Source organism: Agelaius phoeniceus, chromosome Z (assembly GCF_051311805.1).
Source record: "Agelaius phoeniceus isolate bAgePho1 chromosome Z, bAgePho1.hap1, whole genome shotgun sequence".
Taxonomy (NCBI): domain Eukaryota; kingdom Metazoa; phylum Chordata; class Aves; order Passeriformes; family Icteridae; genus Agelaius; species Agelaius phoeniceus.
Genome location: NC_135303.1, coordinates 42,845,628 through 42,863,942, shown reverse-complemented (window position 1 = coordinate 42,863,942; position 18,315 = coordinate 42,845,628). Strand labels below are relative to the sequence as shown.

Here is an 18,315-nt window from a genome sequence, read left to right as displayed (position 1 = left end):
TTGTTAATAACCATACCTGTGGTGCAGCAGATATTGCCAGTAGCTAGAGCAGACAGTGTCATCACTTTGTTGATGCCACACAAGCAAACATCAGAGAATTGTCTCTGCTGCTTTCTGGTTCCTTAAGAAATACAAGTGCTTTTAGTGGTCTTGGTGCTTCATGATAGGCTTTTGTGCTGCTGGAGGCACTGATGGCTTGCATAGCTGTAGGTAACCTCCCTAGAAATCTCACTACAGGGGTTAGAAATGCTTAGCCATTTCAGCTACTGAACTCTAAGTGTTGTGCAACATATGCCTTTTCACTTGATGCAAGTACATGCAAAAGTGGCCTCTAGAATGAATAAATCAAATGAAATCTGGCTATTGCACACTAAAAACTTATGGAGGGCAGGAGGTGAGGAAGAAGAAGCACTTTGAACTTGGTTTTGTATAATAAAATAGTTCTTCTTATTTGGAAAAGTATCTGTTGTGCAACCCTGTCCCTTTCCAAGGACGAGTGCTTGGTGAGCCTGTAAATTGACTATTCCTTGACTGGGGCTCCCAAACGCCTCTTGCCCACATCGGCAGGAGACTCGAAAGTTTCACAGGACGAGAACTGTGGCTGTTCCAGAAACACCTGCATTCCACCGCACGTGCCCGAGGCAGCCTCCGCGGCCGGCCGGGCTCTGTCGCGGACCGAGTGCGCAGGCCGGGCACGCGTGGGCTCCGCGGGCCGGGCCGGGCCGGGCCGGGCGGGGCGGGCACACCTGGGCCCCGCCCGCGGAGGCGCGCAGGCGGAGCGGGGGCGGAGGGAGGCCGTCCCGTCCCGTCCCGTCCCGTCCCCTCCCCTCCCCTCTCCGTCCCGTCCCGTCCCGTCCCTCTCCGCTCTGCTCTGTCCCGTCCCTCTCCGCTCCGCTCTCCTCTTCTCTGTCCCGTCCCTCCCCGTCCCTCTCCGCTCTCCTCTGCTCTGTCCCGTCCCTCCCCGTCCCACCCCTCATTCCTCCCTCCTTCTCTCCCCTCCTCCCTCCCTCCCTGCCTCCCTCTGTGTGCGCCGGCGGCGGCGGCGCCGCGCTCCCTCCAGCCGCGCCCGCGCAGCCCCCGCAGGTAAGCGCAGCGCAGCGCGGCGCGGCGCGGCGGGCCCGGGGGCGGAGCGGGGCGGGGGGTCCCACCATTCTCGCCCGCGGAAAGGTGCCCGCTTCCCATTCCCCGAGGGCTCTGTGCCCACGGCGCTCTTCGCCTGCTCTCTTTGCCTGTTTCGCTCGTGTTTCCGAACCTGCTCCCGTCCCGCGGCGCGCAGTGGCGTGCCGGGCGGCGGGACTTGTCGGGGTGCTCTCCGGCGAAGGGCTCCTCCGGGGTGGGCTCAAATGAGTTCGAGGCGTCGGGTCAGCCTGCTATTCCTGCTGGGCTAGCGTCTCCGGGGCTGGCGTGGAATAAGTGATGGGCACTTGTTTGATTAAGGAACACTAACAGGACTTACTTAGGGGCTGCCCTCATATTTTTCTTTTTTCCTTTTTTTTTTTTTTTCCTTTCCTTTCGTCACCCCTTCCACCCCGAAATCTCTTTGGATTTATTTATACAAAATTAAGGCAGTGGAAAAAGTCCTAGATAAAAAATGGTTGCCACCTCTCTCTCCTGACTTCAGTCCTTCGGACGAAGAGCCTGCTCAAGTCCGATGGGAGTAGTGTTGGTGTATCCGTGATGTTTACAAAGGTAAAGGACGGGGAGAAGATGAATGACAAGCACAAGGGTGTGATTTATTAGAGAAAGACCGGGAGCGGGGGGGAGCAGGAGGGAAGCTAGAGGACAAAAGCCGTTAGCAAACTGAAGTGAGAAGACAGAGGTGGAACCAGAGGGACCAAGTTTTTTCCTCTCACTTCTTTTCCTATGTTCTTTTAAAATAGCTCCACAGTGGGAACGATACCAAAAAACTGCTTCCTATGGAAATATGTGCAAAGTTTGCATTATCACAGAAATGTTGGAATGTCTAAATTTCATTTTCTTGGGGATATCTCTGTGAAACAAACTCACACCTTCACAGATTGCAGTTGTCTGTGAATGTTAGAAGCTGCCTAAATCCCCCCTTTCTTCTTTTTTTTTCCCCCATCCTTATTTGCTCCAGGTTTGGGTTGGTTTTCTGTACATCTTTTTCTTAATTGTTGTTGTTTGCTTGTTTGGTTGGGTTTTTGTTTGGTTGGGGTTTTTTTGAAGTTTCAAGGCAAAATAACTTGGGGGCGACCCTGTAGGCAACTTGTTTTCTCGAAGTGTGGGGGAATTGTTTTAGCAATGTTTAGCAAAATTGTTTTAGCAGCAATGCTTTTGCTGCTAAGAAGTGCCGCAACTCTTATCTTTTCAAAGAAAGTTTTTGCATGCTAGTTCAGGTTTGCAGTGTTGTACCATTTGGTCTAAAATGAATCACTTTCAGGTCTGAGAGTCATGTTTCAATTTGGCGGCCAGGGCTGTGTGCCGTGCAGCCTGTTACTCTTGTGTGAGGACGGCTATACAGCAGCACTAAAATAATATTTCTGGCAATTTCAGCAGTGGACTGAAGCAATACTGTTTGTGCACAGGCGTAAGTGAAGCTCTGCCCTGCAGCTTGCTATTACTGGCTCTAGGCGTGCCGCGTGTTTTTCCTTAACTGATATGGGCTCGGACTTACAAAGCAACTTGATAGGCCTGTGTTTTACTGTTGTTTTTATTAAATATTAACCACACAAAATTAAATGCTGTTCTGCTCCAGAATAGCTTGACGCTGTCTCATCCTGTACAATTGTTCATGAATGGTGATTGTTTTCCTTTTTCTATGGCAAATAACTAAGGAAATGTTGCTTAGGAATACTGGGAAGCACTACTGCATGATCAGTGTGGAACTGTCTCTATCACTCCCTATTACAGACTGCAGTAGTTAGACCCTTGGCTGTTATAAACCTTGTTCTGAGGACTCAGCAGTAGCGGTGCTGGTTGAAGAGAGGAAAACATTGGCTGGTGTCTGCTTTCTCTTCCTTTGCTCTTCAAAACAAATATTGAGGGTCAAAAGGTTAAACAGCTTTTGAGATGAACCACATGGAAAGTGCAAAATTAAAGTAATGCTACACTGCATACCCAGCTTTAATATGTGAACTCCACGTGTGAGTAACAGACAATCTTATCACTGTGAGCAAAAATACTTTATGGTCATGTGGTTTTCATCAGTAGCTCTGGAAGATTGTAGCTAAAATATAACTCCTTCTCTGCTTAAAAATGGGAAAAAATAAAAATCTGACTTTAACTTGGTCTTATAGTGTTACACAGTTAAACTATTTGGGGAATCCAGGAGAGGTTGATGAAGAAAGTGCTTTGCTCTGCTTTGTACTTGCATGGGATTCACTTTGATATCACTGTGATGAGCTCTTAATAACACGTTAATGAAGAGTTTGCTGTTTCTCAGTGGCCTATCCATATTGAGCTTGCTCTGTCTCATATTCAGAGGTTTAAATTAAAAGGCAAGTAATTCTTCTGAGCACTTTATTCCTTTGGGAGACCACCAAAGGAATACTCCCTTTGAATACCCAGCAGTTTGAGCACTCTCAGAGGTGAGCTGCCTTCTCCAGATGTCAGAAGAGCTGGCTTTGAGCACCTCTAGGTGGTGACCTGCCAGCACTTACTGAGCGCTCTTGCTGTGTATCTGGTTTTTTGTATCATATGGATGCAGAGAAAATTGAATGCAGCCCTTTTGCCATCAGGGCTGAGTGGGGTACCCTTCAGAGGCCATTACTTATGGTCTTGGTAATGCTCAAGGATATGTGGAAGAATTTGAGAGTGGTAACCAGTACTGTAGGGCAATTGTCCTTTTCACTGCTATTTCCGTCACAAAATTAGAATTTGCTACACAAATGCAATTTCCTCCCTTTCAGAAAGAAAAGTGCATGTAATTTAAGGGACACTTAAATTCAGCTTTAAATTCACTTAAATCCATCTAAGTGGGGTATTTGAAGAGCTCCTGCTACACATAATGCCAAGAGAAAGATGCATTCAACTGTTTTACTGAAAGAAGAATAGAGCAATCAATATTTGATCCTTCCAGCATCTTTAGTTACTGGATTAGTTCTTTATATGTTGTGCATTTCACTACTTCATCTTTCACAATGGGCTGTATTATTTTTTCTGTCAGTTTAGTAGGGTGAAAAGAAACCCAACTTTTGAGAAAAGAAAGTGTGTCTTTTCTTTTTCCATCTCCCCATGTCCTTTTCTTTAAGATTGCTTTCAGTTTAGGTATGGTCCTCATTTGTTGCCTTAGGAGTTTTGATAATTTGAAGGGAGAACACTGCTCTCCAGAAATGTTTGATCATGAGGGACTTGAGGCAGTAGTGGCTTCAGCTGGCAGGGGTTATGTAGCATCTGATGTGGTTTTGACTTTTCCAGTGTCACAAGGTGATACCGTAGAGATGTGGCACTCCTCAGCAGTGCTGCATGAGGGCTACACTTACACACTTCATGTTTTCTCCCCTGTGTTTTTCTTCATAGCTAAAGCAGAAGCTTAAGACTTCATCCGTGGCCCATAAATGTCAATGGTAAAATCTGTAGTGGCACTGAATTACTTTGGATCATGTGCAAGGCTGATGGGTTGCTTTGACAGAAATACAAAAGTATTCCCAGGGCAGAAGAAAGTTCTGTCAAGGAAATGAGAGCTGCTGTTCTACTTACATGTCAGGGAACTTGAATTTTGGTTTTCTCCATTTATGTTTTCAAGCTTAGTTCTTTTAACATGTAGAAGCATTGCCTGTGCTTTCTTGCACTTTCATAGATGTATTGTTATGGTGTTATGTGATGGTGAACATCTGAATGTCTGGTACCTTGGTTTGATTTTTGTTGAAAGTAGGGGAGAATTCTGAGAAGGGCCTGTCTTTGTGTACCCAGACCTCTCCTTCTCATCTCCATTGGTGTTTCTTGACTGCCTGACACACTTTCTGTACTCCCAAGCTGATTAACAGCACACCTGGATTGCAAAATCTTGGTAATTGCTTGGATGAATGTTGCATTCTAGGGTCAATTTTCATTTTTAAATGACTGGTGTCTCTAATTGTTGAAATACTGTTTCTATTTGTACAACATTGAGCAACCAGAAAAGAAAAGGGCTTATGTGCTGGTGCTGGTTTGGGTAGTACATGTGTGTCCCCATCTCACATGGCAACTCAGGTGACCGTGGTATTTCTCTTATAAACTCTTGACAAACAACTTTGAGGTTGTTAAGGCATTGTATTTCTCTACAGAGGAACAATAGCCTAGCTTGGATTAGTGCAAAGTGTCCAGAATTTCCCGATAGGCACAGCCTGGAATAGTTTGTGGATCATGTTTTTTTCAGTCCTGTCCTGCTTTCCTACTGGATCTGGGTCCTTCTTGACCCAGATACTGTAGGCAGTTAGGTTAGTGCACTTAAAGAGGAGAGCACTGGTGCCTTTTCCTCAGAAGTAAAGATGTATTTCTTCTTAAAAAGAAAGTGAATCTTCTCCCTTTGCTTCTGGCAGGCAAAAGCAGCCACAGACTTGCGGGGCTGCTGTGGTTCAAGGCGTCTGGGTAAGGCATGCCTGCCCCTGCCAGCAGCACAGCCAGAGAGGGGGAACCACATCCCTCCTCCTCAAGCCACTCCCAGGATAAATAGCCTGGACAGGGTTCTGGCCTGGGGTGTGTGCAGAATGTTTTGCTTTCCAAGTGCCTTGAAGATTTGTGCTCCTGGACTCTGATGGATAATGGCCTGGCTGCTGGGGAAACAGGAGCAAAGGGTTGTGCCTTACTGTTTCCCACTCATGCATTGCAATGTGGTCTGCTGCTGAAATGATGGTAGGCAGTGTGGATCAGTGGCACAAGAAATGCCTTCAGTTGCAGAAGTGGGGAGGCTGGGTCTCTTTTAGAAGGAAAAGTATTTTGGGAGTACAGATACTATGATGCAGAGAACTATATGTAGACTTCTGTGCCAACTGAATTACCTTTATTTTAGACTTACTTAACTTGAGAGGAATTGGAACTGCCTTTTTTTTTTTTTTTTTGGCTTCCATGTGATATACTCTAGATAAAATTCAGAGGTCCTCTTATTTTCTTTTTAAAAATACAAAGGTGATAAATATGAGAGACCAATATTATCTCTCTGGTTTTGCTTCTTAGTGTGACTAAGAGGCAAACACCTCCTGAAGTAGATTTTTGAAACTGCTGATAAAAATGTCTGTGAGTTTGATAGTCACGTATGATAATTCTTAGTTCAGTGTGGGCCTCATGTTGCCAAATTACAAACCATTCTGGCTTTTCTGTAGGAATTTACATGCCACAGTGACCTTTGGAGTAGGATGAATTTAACAGGCACTAAATGCAATACATCTATTTCTTTGCCAGCTAGAAAATGTATTGCACATTGCAGTGCTTGCAGGAGCAAGCCTGAAAGCATTGGATTGACATCAAAGGCAAGATCTTTCTGTACAGAATGCTGGAGATTGTGAGAGGGGTAAAAATCTGGCAAAGGAAATGCATACTGCTTTTCATTGCAAGCCCCTTTCCCTCCCTCCTCCATCTTTTTAGGGTGTGTATGGCAGATATGAAATGTTGCTGGTACATTATTTATGGGAGCAGAAGTTTTCCTTAGAAGTATTTTTGCCATTTGAGGAGGATTGTTTTCATCCTCCTCACCCAAAATATAGCTAAAGTAGTATCCATTTTTTATTAAGAAGAAGTTAGCTACAGCAATAAATGTTGGATGAATATTGAATGCTTGCAGCATAGAGAAACTTGTATCTTCTTTGAGTAAGTGGGTGATTATTTAATAGCAGTGAGCTGAACATGAGCTCTAGCAAAGACTTACTGGAATCCAAGCAGAGAAGAGAGATGCTGTACAGGTCACACCTGTTTTTAAGGTGGTAATACTTCAGGTTGGTGTTTGTAGGAAAGGAGAAAGGCTGATAAACTCTCAAGCTTTCATAGCTACACAGCTTTTGAGTGTGGCAAGTGTTGTTTTGTCTACTCTGAAGGGGTTTTGATAAAGGGACTGTAGCTGCTGGATTTCATTAAGTGTTTAGTCTTTGATAGTGCAGTCTGTTTCTGACCCGTTGTGGTTGTCAGATCTGCCAAACAATGTCCTTGAGCTGCTGCTGGTGACAGGGCAAGGGAGCTGGGATGGTATTGCAGAGCTGCAATGTGAGAAGGACAGCAAGCCTCACCCAGCCAGGATGTGGGTGTCAGGGTAGGTGTCACGCCTCACACAGCCACGGTGCTTGTGCAGAAGAAAACTCAAGTTTGCTGCTCAATTCTGAATCAGCGTTGCTGGTGTCAAGTGAGGTGGAAGGGCTGAAGGAGGGGTGGAAGGCTCTGGGGGTGCCACCAGTGCAACATTCACTGTCCCTTCAGCTCAAAGCACAGAAACCCAGGGGGTGTTGAGCACCCCTACCTTCCTGCTGCTTTGGATCAAGGACAAGCAAATTGTCAGTGGCACCTGCTGCTGCCAGCTGGATGGCTGGTGGCAGGAGACCTGTGGGGAGGAGTTCAGGTTAGGAGTTCATTCAAGCCAATGGCAGTGTCAGGAAAAGGTCACCTTGCCCCTAGATGTTGCCTTGCACTGGGAGGGACTGTGGTGGTCGTTATTGTGCTCTGTTTTTTTTTGGTTTGTGTGTCTACGTTAGGTGTTCACTGACTCTCTTGGTGTGATCTGTTTTCTCGTGGCTACTGTGTTTTTTTTTACAATCTCTTACTGCAACAGTTGTGTCGCTTCTTGGGCCCTGGAGCTTTCAAGGTTTTGTGGTTGTGTTACTATTTTCACAGTTACTTGTAACCAAATATGAAGAAGGAAGGGGTGGCAGTGTGTACGTGTGCCTGACTCCGGACACTTCGGAGCTCTTTCATTGATACTCCAGCTAATATAAGTCAATTGTGTGCTTTTGTGCATAATTAAGTTGTTGTTGCAATGCCTATTGTGATAGGTGTGTTTTCAGTGATTGTCTGTAGGGACTGGATCAGTATTTTACAAGATATGTCCAGTCCTCATATGAGTTGCAGTGGAAGGGGTTTCATGTGGTTGTGAAGCTGTAATGTAGAATGTAAAGTGGAAATTTGGCTACCTTGCCTAAGGTTGTGCTTATAGGAGTAAACTTCATAGCATGTTTCTGTACTTGCATGCTAACTTTGAATATATAAAACTAATTATTGAAGTAAAAAGCACTTGGGAAATTGGGAGGGGAATGTTAGATACAGAAGCATAAATTCAGACTGATAATGGTCAGTTTGTCAATCCCAAAGGAGAGTAAAGTGCAGCAAGGTCTGTATTGCTGCTCTGTTGCAAGTCAGTGACTATTGCACTTGGAAGGTGTCTTTGCAAAAGTGTACACAGCCCTGCTAAAGTGTTGTATGTTGTACTGGCAAATTATTAGTACAAGAGAATAACCTGAACATTTCCTGCTGTCTACAGGAATTTCTGTCTTGTCAGGATGAACCAGCCAACTAGTAAGAGCATGATGTCCTGTGTGCCTCAGTGACACTGGGATGTACTAGGAGTGGTGTTTGAGCATATGTTAACCATCCACATAAGCATTAGATTTGGTAGAGGAGCAAAGCCTGGGCTTTCACTGAAGAAGTCATTGGGATTTTCAGCTGTTTCTATCCACGTGTCTCCCTGTTTGTTGTTCCATTCCTGCAGACACAAGTCCAATGCATCAATAGGTCATTGCCCCTTCATTCCTCTTGCCAAGGAAATGGAATTCCCAAATTGTTTTCCTGAGATACTGCAGCAGGACAAACAACTTCAGGGAAATGGATGTGTGGATAGGTACCCAGCATTCAAGGAGTATCATCCTGAATGTGACTTGTACTTGAAATGTCTATATTATAAATGTCTGTTGAGTTTGTTGGTCTTTCTGTCTTTCCTTTTCCTTTCTATCCCACCCAAAGATGTGTCATATGTGGAGAGCAATTCTGTGGAAATGAGCCACGTATCTTTGAGCTGCCCTGGGCATGGTTTCTGCATAGGGCTTTGAGAGCTAGCAACATTTCAGGATTGTTTTGCTCCTCCTAAATATTTTGATGGAACTGCTGAAAACTTTACCTCAGAGCAGTGTATTTCCCTGTACAGAAGCCTTGCAAAAAAAAGAAGACTTTTCTGAATTAGTGTTTGCACCCCTGGTCTTTTAGCTTTCTTGTTTACAGTAGTTACAGTGTCCTATTTCCATGCTAGTGGGACTGGAAACTGACTGAGACTTCAGGGTATTATTAAAATCAGAATAATCCTGCTATTAATTAATGAAATAAAAATGGATCTTTAGAATGATTCAATTTTGCAAACAGTTTATAGGAATAGCATAGGTTAATGCCTGCTTCTCCAAGAAGTACAGTGTGTTTTTGTTTCCTGCCTTGGATTGCCTAAGTTTCACATGCAAAAGCATCCTAGGAGGTTCAGCCTAGAGGAAAAAAATTCAGTGGGAGATGTGCAAGCTGATGACAATCTGATGACAGGAGGGAATTATAAGATTTTAGAAAACATAAATGTCTTAAAAATAATGTGCCTGAGCAAAGGCTTATGCCATAGTCCTGCATATTTCCATCCCCAACATCTCTTCCACAAAGTTTCTTGCCATCAGTTGCACAGATTTTTATGACCAAGTTCTGTTTGAGAGACTTGCTTACAGCTTTTTCAGTTCTTCCTTCTAAATTGTTCCTAATATGCTATAAATATTAGGAGGGGATCTCTGTGGGGATCTTTGGTGTAATTTTTGTGTGAAAACAGTTACTTTTTCCCTCAGAAGAGCAGCACAAAAGTGCAGGAAGAGCTTTGGCAAAGAAGCCACACTGTGCTCCTTTGTGCTTCATGTGAGAAAGGGGGGAGGGAAATACTGAGTTTTCTTGGAGCTCCCAAGATGAGGTAACATTTCCTAACTGGTAGGAAACCCGAACGTGCACTCACCATGCATCTGCCTCTTGCAATTGCTCCAGTAGTCATTCTGTGCTCTGTGTATTCCTCTGACTGTTCCTCTTGTGGTTTGATTAACTTTCTTCCCAAGACCCTGCAAGTGTCATCTCCTGCTTGTATTAGCTGTGTCTCCACTAGAGGGGGGTGCCAGTGTTGCTGCAGTGGGAAATTTTGAGGATTTGGTAAGTTACAGTGCTTTACTCTTCCTTCTCACCTGGCAGTGTTGCCTGTTGGGTTAAGTGGAGTATTCTTGGAAGAAGGCTGCTGCAAGACTGAAGGCAGCAGCTGACTAAGTAGTAGATATTGGGCTACTCCAAAACACTGTACTGCCAGCATGCCATAGTGCATTTTTGTATAGAATTATAGAAGGATTTGGGTTGGAAGGGACCTTAAGGGTCAGGTAGGTCCCAGACCCCTGTCACAGATAGGAACAATTTCCACTAGACCAGGTTGCTCAAAGAGCTGTGCAGCATAACCTTGAACAGTTCCAGGGATTGAGGTATCCACAGCTTCTCTGGGCAGCCTGTTCCCGTGTCTCATTACTCTCACACTAAATAATTTATTCCAAATATTAATTTATACATACCCTCTTTCTTGTCAATTACCCCCTGTCCTATCACTACATACCCTTGTCCCTTTCCAGCTTTTTTAATGAGTCCTCTTTAGGTACTGGAAGGTGCTATAAGAGCCTTGACTTCTCCAGGCTGAACAACCCCACTCTCTCAGCATGTCTTCATAAGAGAGGTGCTTCAGCCTTCTCATCATTTCTATGGTCCTCTCTGAACTTGCTCTTTCTTCTGTTAAGAGATCCAGAGCTGGATGCAGCACTCCAGGCAGGATCTCCTGAGAGGGGAGTATAAGGTTGGCTGACCAAAGAGAGGCCACTCAGTAGTGGGAGGCTGAAAATCAGACCCAGCATGACTAAGTGTGTCAGGGATGAGAGTAGCTGTGCATGGGCCTCTGGCGTTGGTGTCATGGACACAGCTGGTGTGTGCAATTGTGGCATGCCTAAAAAGTCTGGTTTGTGGGTGGATTTCAGTACGTTCTCCTTTTGTGGCCTGGATCCCTTGAACTTCTTAGTTTATTTGTGTGGTCACAAAAAAAGTCTTAGTGGTTCCCAAGTAATGCTTTATGGCTTATGCTTTTGTTACAAGACTGTCTGAAGCAGGCTTTGAAGTGTGCATTGTTTAAAGTTTGTACCCATGCTAATGTGCACCAAGATCCAATGGAAGAGCTGGAGGCAAACTACTAGTTAGTTCTTATTTTCTTTTTTCTTTAAGAATAATCCATTGATATTCAGTTGTGCTTTTGTCCAATAGGATTGGGTTTTTTGCATTTCTTACTCTTTAACAAAGATGCAAAAGGAGTTTATCTAAAAAGTGGTGAGACAGACTAGATAGTGCTCGGCCACTAACCTTTCGGTCATCATATGTGTTAGAAGATAGGATTTTTTGGTTTTGTTCTGTTTTTACATCAACTCCATTCTGCCTCCTGGCTTTCTATTTTCACTTGAATTTGTGGCATCTCCCAAATATTCTGATTGAATATTTGTTGTTTCTGTTGGGCATTGTATATATTGAGGACTTAGTCAGAGAAGCAAAATAATCACTGAAGTATGGTGTGAATTTACAACAGCCTACTTAATTCATGTGACCTCTTGCAAGCACTAAGAGCCTGTCTGCTAAACACAACTCAGAGCTAATCCAAGTCAATTCTTAAAGTGAATTAGTCAAGCTGTGAGCTAATCCTCTGTATTTACCTGCTTGTTCAGATAGCCAGAAGCCTAAGTTGCTTTAAACTTCACTTGATAATGGAAAGGGGAAGGGTCAGAGGAAAGGTGGTGAAGTCTTGGTGTTTTCTTCGTAACTCTCCCTTCAGGGCATATTTCAATTGTGCTTTACATTTATAAATCTTGAATTCATAGAATGATCAGCATAAGCTACCCAAGGCCAAAACCCAGTACTCTGCTGCAGTTCTCTATTAAGCATCCCTGACAGAGCCTGCTGCTGCTCCCAGGGTATTTTGCGAAGTCTGTTACTTCTTGATCATCCATAAAAACTATTCCACAAAAAGCCCAACCAGTTAAGTTGGTATACTGTAAGCAGCAGGGACCATGATGCAGACTGTGAGGACTAGGAAGCCCTGTTGACCTCTGCCAAGAAATTAGTAACCAGCCCCAATTTTACAGCAGGGATTCACAAATTCTGGGTGTATTGTTCTGAGGACACCAGATACTTGCATGATGGACAAGAAGTAATTCCCTTTCATTTGTCAACATGAGGATTTTTGTTGTCTTGAGCTACTGGGTTTGCTCCCCCTCCATTTTGACAAGATCAAAGGTAAGATCTTATTTCTGGGTCATTGCTGTCTATCAGATAAGTTTGTTTGTGGCCTTGGGAAAGAGCAGTGACATGAGAATAGGGAATTTAAATCCTGTCATTAAGATAATTCTTTCTTATTGTTAATTCTAAGCTCTTTCAAATTTCATTCAGGTTAACTTTGCAAAATACAGCACTGCAGAAAGTGTCTGGAGAGCAGTCAGTTGAACCAATGCAGATGTTGCATAAATATTTCTGAAGGAGCATGACTGTTATTTCTGGTTTGAGGGGTTGATAAATAGTTTCTGTGTCTGCACTGGTGGTGGCCTGAACCATGTTAAGCTATTGCCTTAGAGTCTCTAATGTATTGTTGTGAGTGAGTGGAATAGTTGGCAAATTTCTGTTTCAGATAAACTAAATTAAACTCCTGTTTTTGTATCATTGGTCATGGCACATGTAGATCTATACTGAGGTGGTGCCTTTGTAATTTGGGATTTGAGGTTTGGCATGCTTAATTGTGAACTTCCTTGGCTTCAGCTTTTCCAAATTATTGTATTTTGTGGTGGTTTATTCTGCCTGAAGATTGAACATCTGTTTTGTGGATGTGGGGTAAAAAGGAAGTATTTGTTTTAAGGCTGGCCCCCCTCAAAGCTGCTTAGAGAATTGTGACACTTTGTTATCATCCAGATGGTTTTTTTTATCTAGCAAAAGGATATTGCCTGAATGTTTAAATACAAACTTGTTTCAGAAGAGTGCCAGCCTTCTGCTACTTTTCTGAGTTTAAAACAAAAGGTGGAGTTTACAAATGGAGTCTCTGTTGCTGATCCATGAAGTGTTGAATTTGTTATTTCTTCTTGGAAACAAATATTAAAATTCTTTTTAGAAGTTTTTAGGAGATTAAGTTCTTGTGCTTTTTCTGCTGAGAAGGGATAGTTTGGAGAAAAGTAGCCTGATTTCTGATATAGCTAGAATCATAATCATATAATGGCTTGGAAGGGACCTTAAAGATCATCTAGTTCCATGCCCTCTGCTATGGACAGGGGCACTTTCCCTAGACCAGGTTGCTCAAAGCCCCATCCATCCTGACCTTAAACACTTCCAGAGATGGAGCATCCACAGTTTCTATGTGCAACCTGTGCCAGTGTCTCACCACCCTCACAGTAGAGGATTTCTTCCTAATATATGAACTAAATATATGACTACTCTCTTTCAGTTGGAATCCATTCCCTCTCCTCCTGTCTCTACATGCTCTTCTAAAAAGTCCCTCTATCTTTCTTGAAGACTCTCTTCAGGTCCTTGTAGGCTGCGATTAGGTCACCCTGCAGCCTTCTCTTTTCCCAGCTGAACAATCCCAATTCCCTCAGCCTTTTCCTATAGGAGAGGTGCTCCATCCCTCTCACCATCTCCTCTGGACAGAGTCTATCAGGTCCATGTCCTCCCTGTGCTGGGACCCCAGAGCTGGATGCAGGGTTCCAGGTGGGCTCTCAGCAGAGCAGAGCAGAGGGGCAGAATCCCCTCCCTCCCCTGCTGCCCACGCTGCTCTGGATGCAGCCCAGGACACATTTGGCTTTCTGGGCTGGGAGTGCCCATGGCTGGGTCATGTCCAGCCTCTCACCCACCAGCATCCCCCAGTCCTGCTCACAGGGCTGCTCTCCATTCGTTCATCCCCCAGCCTGTGCTGATACTGGGAGTGTCCTGACCCAGGTGCAGCACCTGTTCTTGGTCTTGTTAAACCTCATGAGATCCCCATGACCCCACTTCTCAAACTTTTCCGGGTCCCTCTGGATGATATCTATCTGCAAATTTGCTGAGGGTGCACTCTATCCTTCTGGCTATGTCATTAATAAAGCTGATACAAAAGCCCACTTTGTCCACTGTTATATTCTTTAATTATATTAATTAATAAGCAAAATAATAATGACAATGTATTTTGAGATAAATTCTGTCCACTACCCTTGCAATTTCAGTGCTCAGAATAATTTTAATGAGCATCTCCTTACTCTGTCACTCTTTTTCGCCCTCTCTCTTTTTATTTTTTTTTTCTTTCTAATAACAGAAGAGACAGAAGAGGACAAAAGCATGCACCATACTTTCTTTTATACACACATGTGCACATAGTGCTGGCAACAGTTAATAATGTATCTTAGATTATGAACTATCTATGGTTACTTTGAACTTTTCTGCCTCTTCATTAACTAGTTCAAATTTCATGTCTGTCAGTAGAAATAAACAATTTCGAAAGAGTTTCAGAAACTGTTTTGAAATTACTTCTTTTAGGAGTACTTGGTACTATAGATGTCAGTATGATGAAAGTGTATATTTTGAAAATACAGTCACATGACAGCAACTTCATTGTGGTTGTGCTATGAGAGACCATCCATATTGTAGTGACTTGTTTTCATAAGCCTAAGCAGGCTGGCATTATTCTCCTGGAGTTGGTGTCTAGCTGTATTTTTCCTGTTTATTTTCTTGTGATTCTGGAAGTTTAAAGTAGTGAGATAATGTTGAAATCAGATGATTGCATGAATTATCACTCTGGAATCTTCCTAGTTCTTTAAGTCTCTTTTACTTGAAATGCAAAAATTAAAAATTCACTTTCAGGAATATCTTTCTGTTCTGGTATTTACCAAATAAAAAAAACACTGTGGAGCTGCTTCTTCATTTCTTGAAGATGGTGCTTTAAAGCAATTTTTGTATGTCTGTGTGTTTGGTGTGATTATTTTTACACTGACCTGTTCATTGTGTTGAAGAAGCTCCTAATACTTCCCAAGAGATGTGCATCTACCAGCCAGCATCCCTTGCATTAAGGCAGATGCTTACTTTTCCCCCAGAGAGTGGGAAGAGGTTCTCCAGCCTTAATGAGTGGCAAAGGAACAATCATCTCTAAGCAATTCCTAACAAGCAAACACTTATGGAAGTCATTAGGAGAAGCTAGATAATGACTGAAATAGTTCTAGGGGTGCTGGATAGTAATGGGAAGGCAGACTGATGTGTTGGCTTTAAAGGGCAAACTGCAGGAAAATGAGAAAACTGAGGAAGCCATACAGAACTATTTTTGAGTTCTCACACAGTTCTGCTTTTCAGAGAAGTACGAGGCTTCAATATAAGATGAGGTATCATTCTGGGTTGAAAAAACAGCAACAAAATGCTCCCCAAGAGATGGGTGTGGAATGGATACAATATGGAAATAATCAGGAAAGGAGGTTTAGCAAGTGAGAGAATTGCACAGAATGGTGCAAACTGACCTAGGTCAGGGAAGTATGGAAAGGATTCTGGAAAAGGACAACTTCATAAAATAAGTGAAAGTTTTGTGTGACTGCGAATGAGAATAAGTGCCTCAATCTGCAGCAGAGAAAAAGGTATCCTGTGTTCAGCAAGGAAAAGGCATATGATTCAGTTTTTGGGAGCACAGTCATGACAGTTCTAGCAAAAAAGAGTTGAGATGTTACACTCCTAATTTTCTGTTGTCTCATTTCCTTTATTTTGGTTAATTTCTCTTCATCAGAATGCAGAAAAAATTGGCTAATCTGCAGGACTGGCCTGCTGCTGATGTGAATCCAGTTTGTATCATTACTGGAATGACTTAGGGTGAATGTGTTCATGACTTCATATGTTACAATGCCATATCCTATGGGTTTGTCCTTTCAAAGGATGCTTTCTGTCACTTAATAAAATGTGACATTTTCTTTTCCCTCCAAAAACCCCAAAATAACAAAATACACAATACTAAGACAAAAACAATTCCTGAAAGAATTAACATCTTGTAATTTTGGGAGTAATCTACTCACTTAAGATCATCTGGAGGTCCTTTCTGGGGCGGGACCTCAGAGCACATAGAGGAGAAGGGTAGACATGTGTAGTTTAATTACAGACTCTTGAGCTGTCTGCCCTTTGGTGGAACCCCTGTCGTGATTGTGGTCAGTCTGCTTTTGTCATCCTCAGAAGGGGTATGAGGCAAATTAGAGTGGCATATGGAAAAGATTACCCTGCAAGGTAAAGGCTTGAGGATATTGTTCTATCTACTGGTTTGTTTGGTTATTTTCATTGAAAATCTGGGAAGAGAGGTTTCTGTCCTTTTATATATTCAGATTGCTCTTCTGCTTTTATTTGGGGATGTGGGCAGGCTCTCTAACCTTGCCCTGGTGGGGTCATTGTGAAGGTGCCTTTGCTGAACCACATTCTTTGTGACAGCAGATGATCTCTCTGAGGGAGTGCAACTGCATGATGATACTATTTTATTGTTGTAAACTAATTCAGTGCATGGTAAATTGTTAAGGTGATCGATCATCTCCCTAATCTTAGCATGGGGAAAGAGGACAGTTTCAGATCACATTCCCTCTACAGAGTTCATGAAACTAGCTTGGTTAAGGAGGCTCCACCTGGGACATCTTTGCTGAACTTGCAGGCTCTATTCTGTCATGGGAAGCCTTAGGAGCAATCTTGCAGTGCTTGTATTATTGAAGCCAGAACAATGATCTTCCCCAGATTAGCCACAGAGCTTCTATTCAAAAAGGTTTGAATGACATAATTATTTTTTTCTTGTTTGAAGCACAGACTGCACTGTGAATGCAAATGGATTCGATTTGAGAGGCTCTGTTGTAACCTTGTGTTGTGGAAGAGCCCACTGAATCTAAGGGCAGTTTTTAAAATTTGTATAGAAATAAATTTCTAGCCTCTAATCACTACTGAATTCTTCATCTTTTTTACTTACCTAAGAAAGGCCAACAGCCGTATTTTGAAAGTAAAGACTGAGGTAATGGAAACTGGAAATCTCTTTTAGCCCCAGGAAGTTTCCAGCATCCCTGCAGCAGCTTTTAAAAAGTCTAAAAGTCTTTGAGGTGTACAGTGTGATTTGGTGGAAGACAGAAGAGAAGATAGGAAACATGAGCTTCTTTTTTTCTTTTTTTTCTGGTTAGTAATACACTTTGGAACTTCTGCATTTTAGTTTGATCTTTAAGTGAGCTTTCATGTACGTTTTGGTTTGGGGTTTTTTGTCAGATGCTTTTCAGGTACCTGGGCATCTTGAAGTTAAATTTTCCAAGGTGTTGTCTTGGTTTGCTTAAATAAAAGCTGAGTGCTCTGGCCAGCTGATGCTGTTTCAGTGAAGCAATCTGCAAGCTGATAGACAGCTAAACATGCTGCTGTTCTGCTTTTAATGCTGTTCATGGCTAAAGAGGTGGTTGCACTTAATATTAAGATTAATGTATGCTTTGGGTGACAAATTGCAATCAAAGCAGGCATCATACCACACAAAAGCAGATGCATTCCTTATATGGAACCATAGCAGTAATAAAATCCTTGATTCTTTGTTGTATCACAGAATTACTTCCAAGACAATTGTTTAGGACACTGTTGTTCTGAAGGGGCAGCAGTGGTGTCGGCATTACCTGTTTTGACATGTTCAGTGATTAGGTTTCATCTGTAATTGGGAGAGATTTTTGTCCTGTTTTTCTGGTTGTCAAAGTCCTGAGTGCTCAGATTGCTGAAAACAAAGAAAAAGAATCCTACAAAACCACACACTCATACACAAAAAAAAAAAAAAAAAAAAAAAAAAAAAAACAGAAAAACAAGAAAAAACCAAACCAAACAAAAAAAAATCCCACACACCACAATTTATTTTTTTAATGACAGTGAAACATTCAAAACACTACATTATTCTTGTTGCAGGTCTTCTTCCCTCTCCTTCCCTCCATTTTAAGCCTCAATGATATTTTGTTTAGGCAGTTTCTGTGTTTTGTATTTATTATGTCAGTTGGAAAATGACAATTTTTAATAATTGCTCTGGGTATGTTTGTGCTCAAAAAGTACAATGCTTCATCAACACCATGAGTTCTGTGAGCAGAAGTGGCCTGGATAGAAATTGATGCTGTTGGATTCACATTCTCAGATTGCAAGAGAAAATTCTGGTCTCTTAAACAATATCTGCAAGGAATTTAGATTTAATGTCAAAGTGAATGAACTATTGACAACTGCAAAGAAATTACTGGGTCCCTAGAGGATTCCTCCACAGAGACAGGGATTTAATGGAAAAATGTTTCTAGATATAAATTGATTTCCTGTTGTGGTTTGGGTAAATATATGCACTGTGTTTTGGGGATGAGGTAT

The 18,315-nt window shown here is 42.6% G+C and overlaps 1 protein-coding gene across 2 annotated transcripts in view; it reads left to right on the top strand.

The window, feature by feature from the left end:
* Window positions 1-832: 832 nt before the first annotated feature.
* Window positions 833-18,315, top strand: part of LPAR1 (lysophosphatidic acid receptor 1) — a 72,808-nt gene continuing 55,325 nt past the window's right edge. The window contains exon 1 of one of the 2 annotated variants that reach the window (XM_054652720.2): window positions 833-1,083. The gene's annotated coding sequence lies outside the window, so the exon portion shown is untranslated. Of the gene's footprint in view, window positions 1,084-1,564; window positions 1,690-18,315 lie in introns of those variants that run through there. The other variant, XM_077171522.1, reaches the window with a different exon arrangement.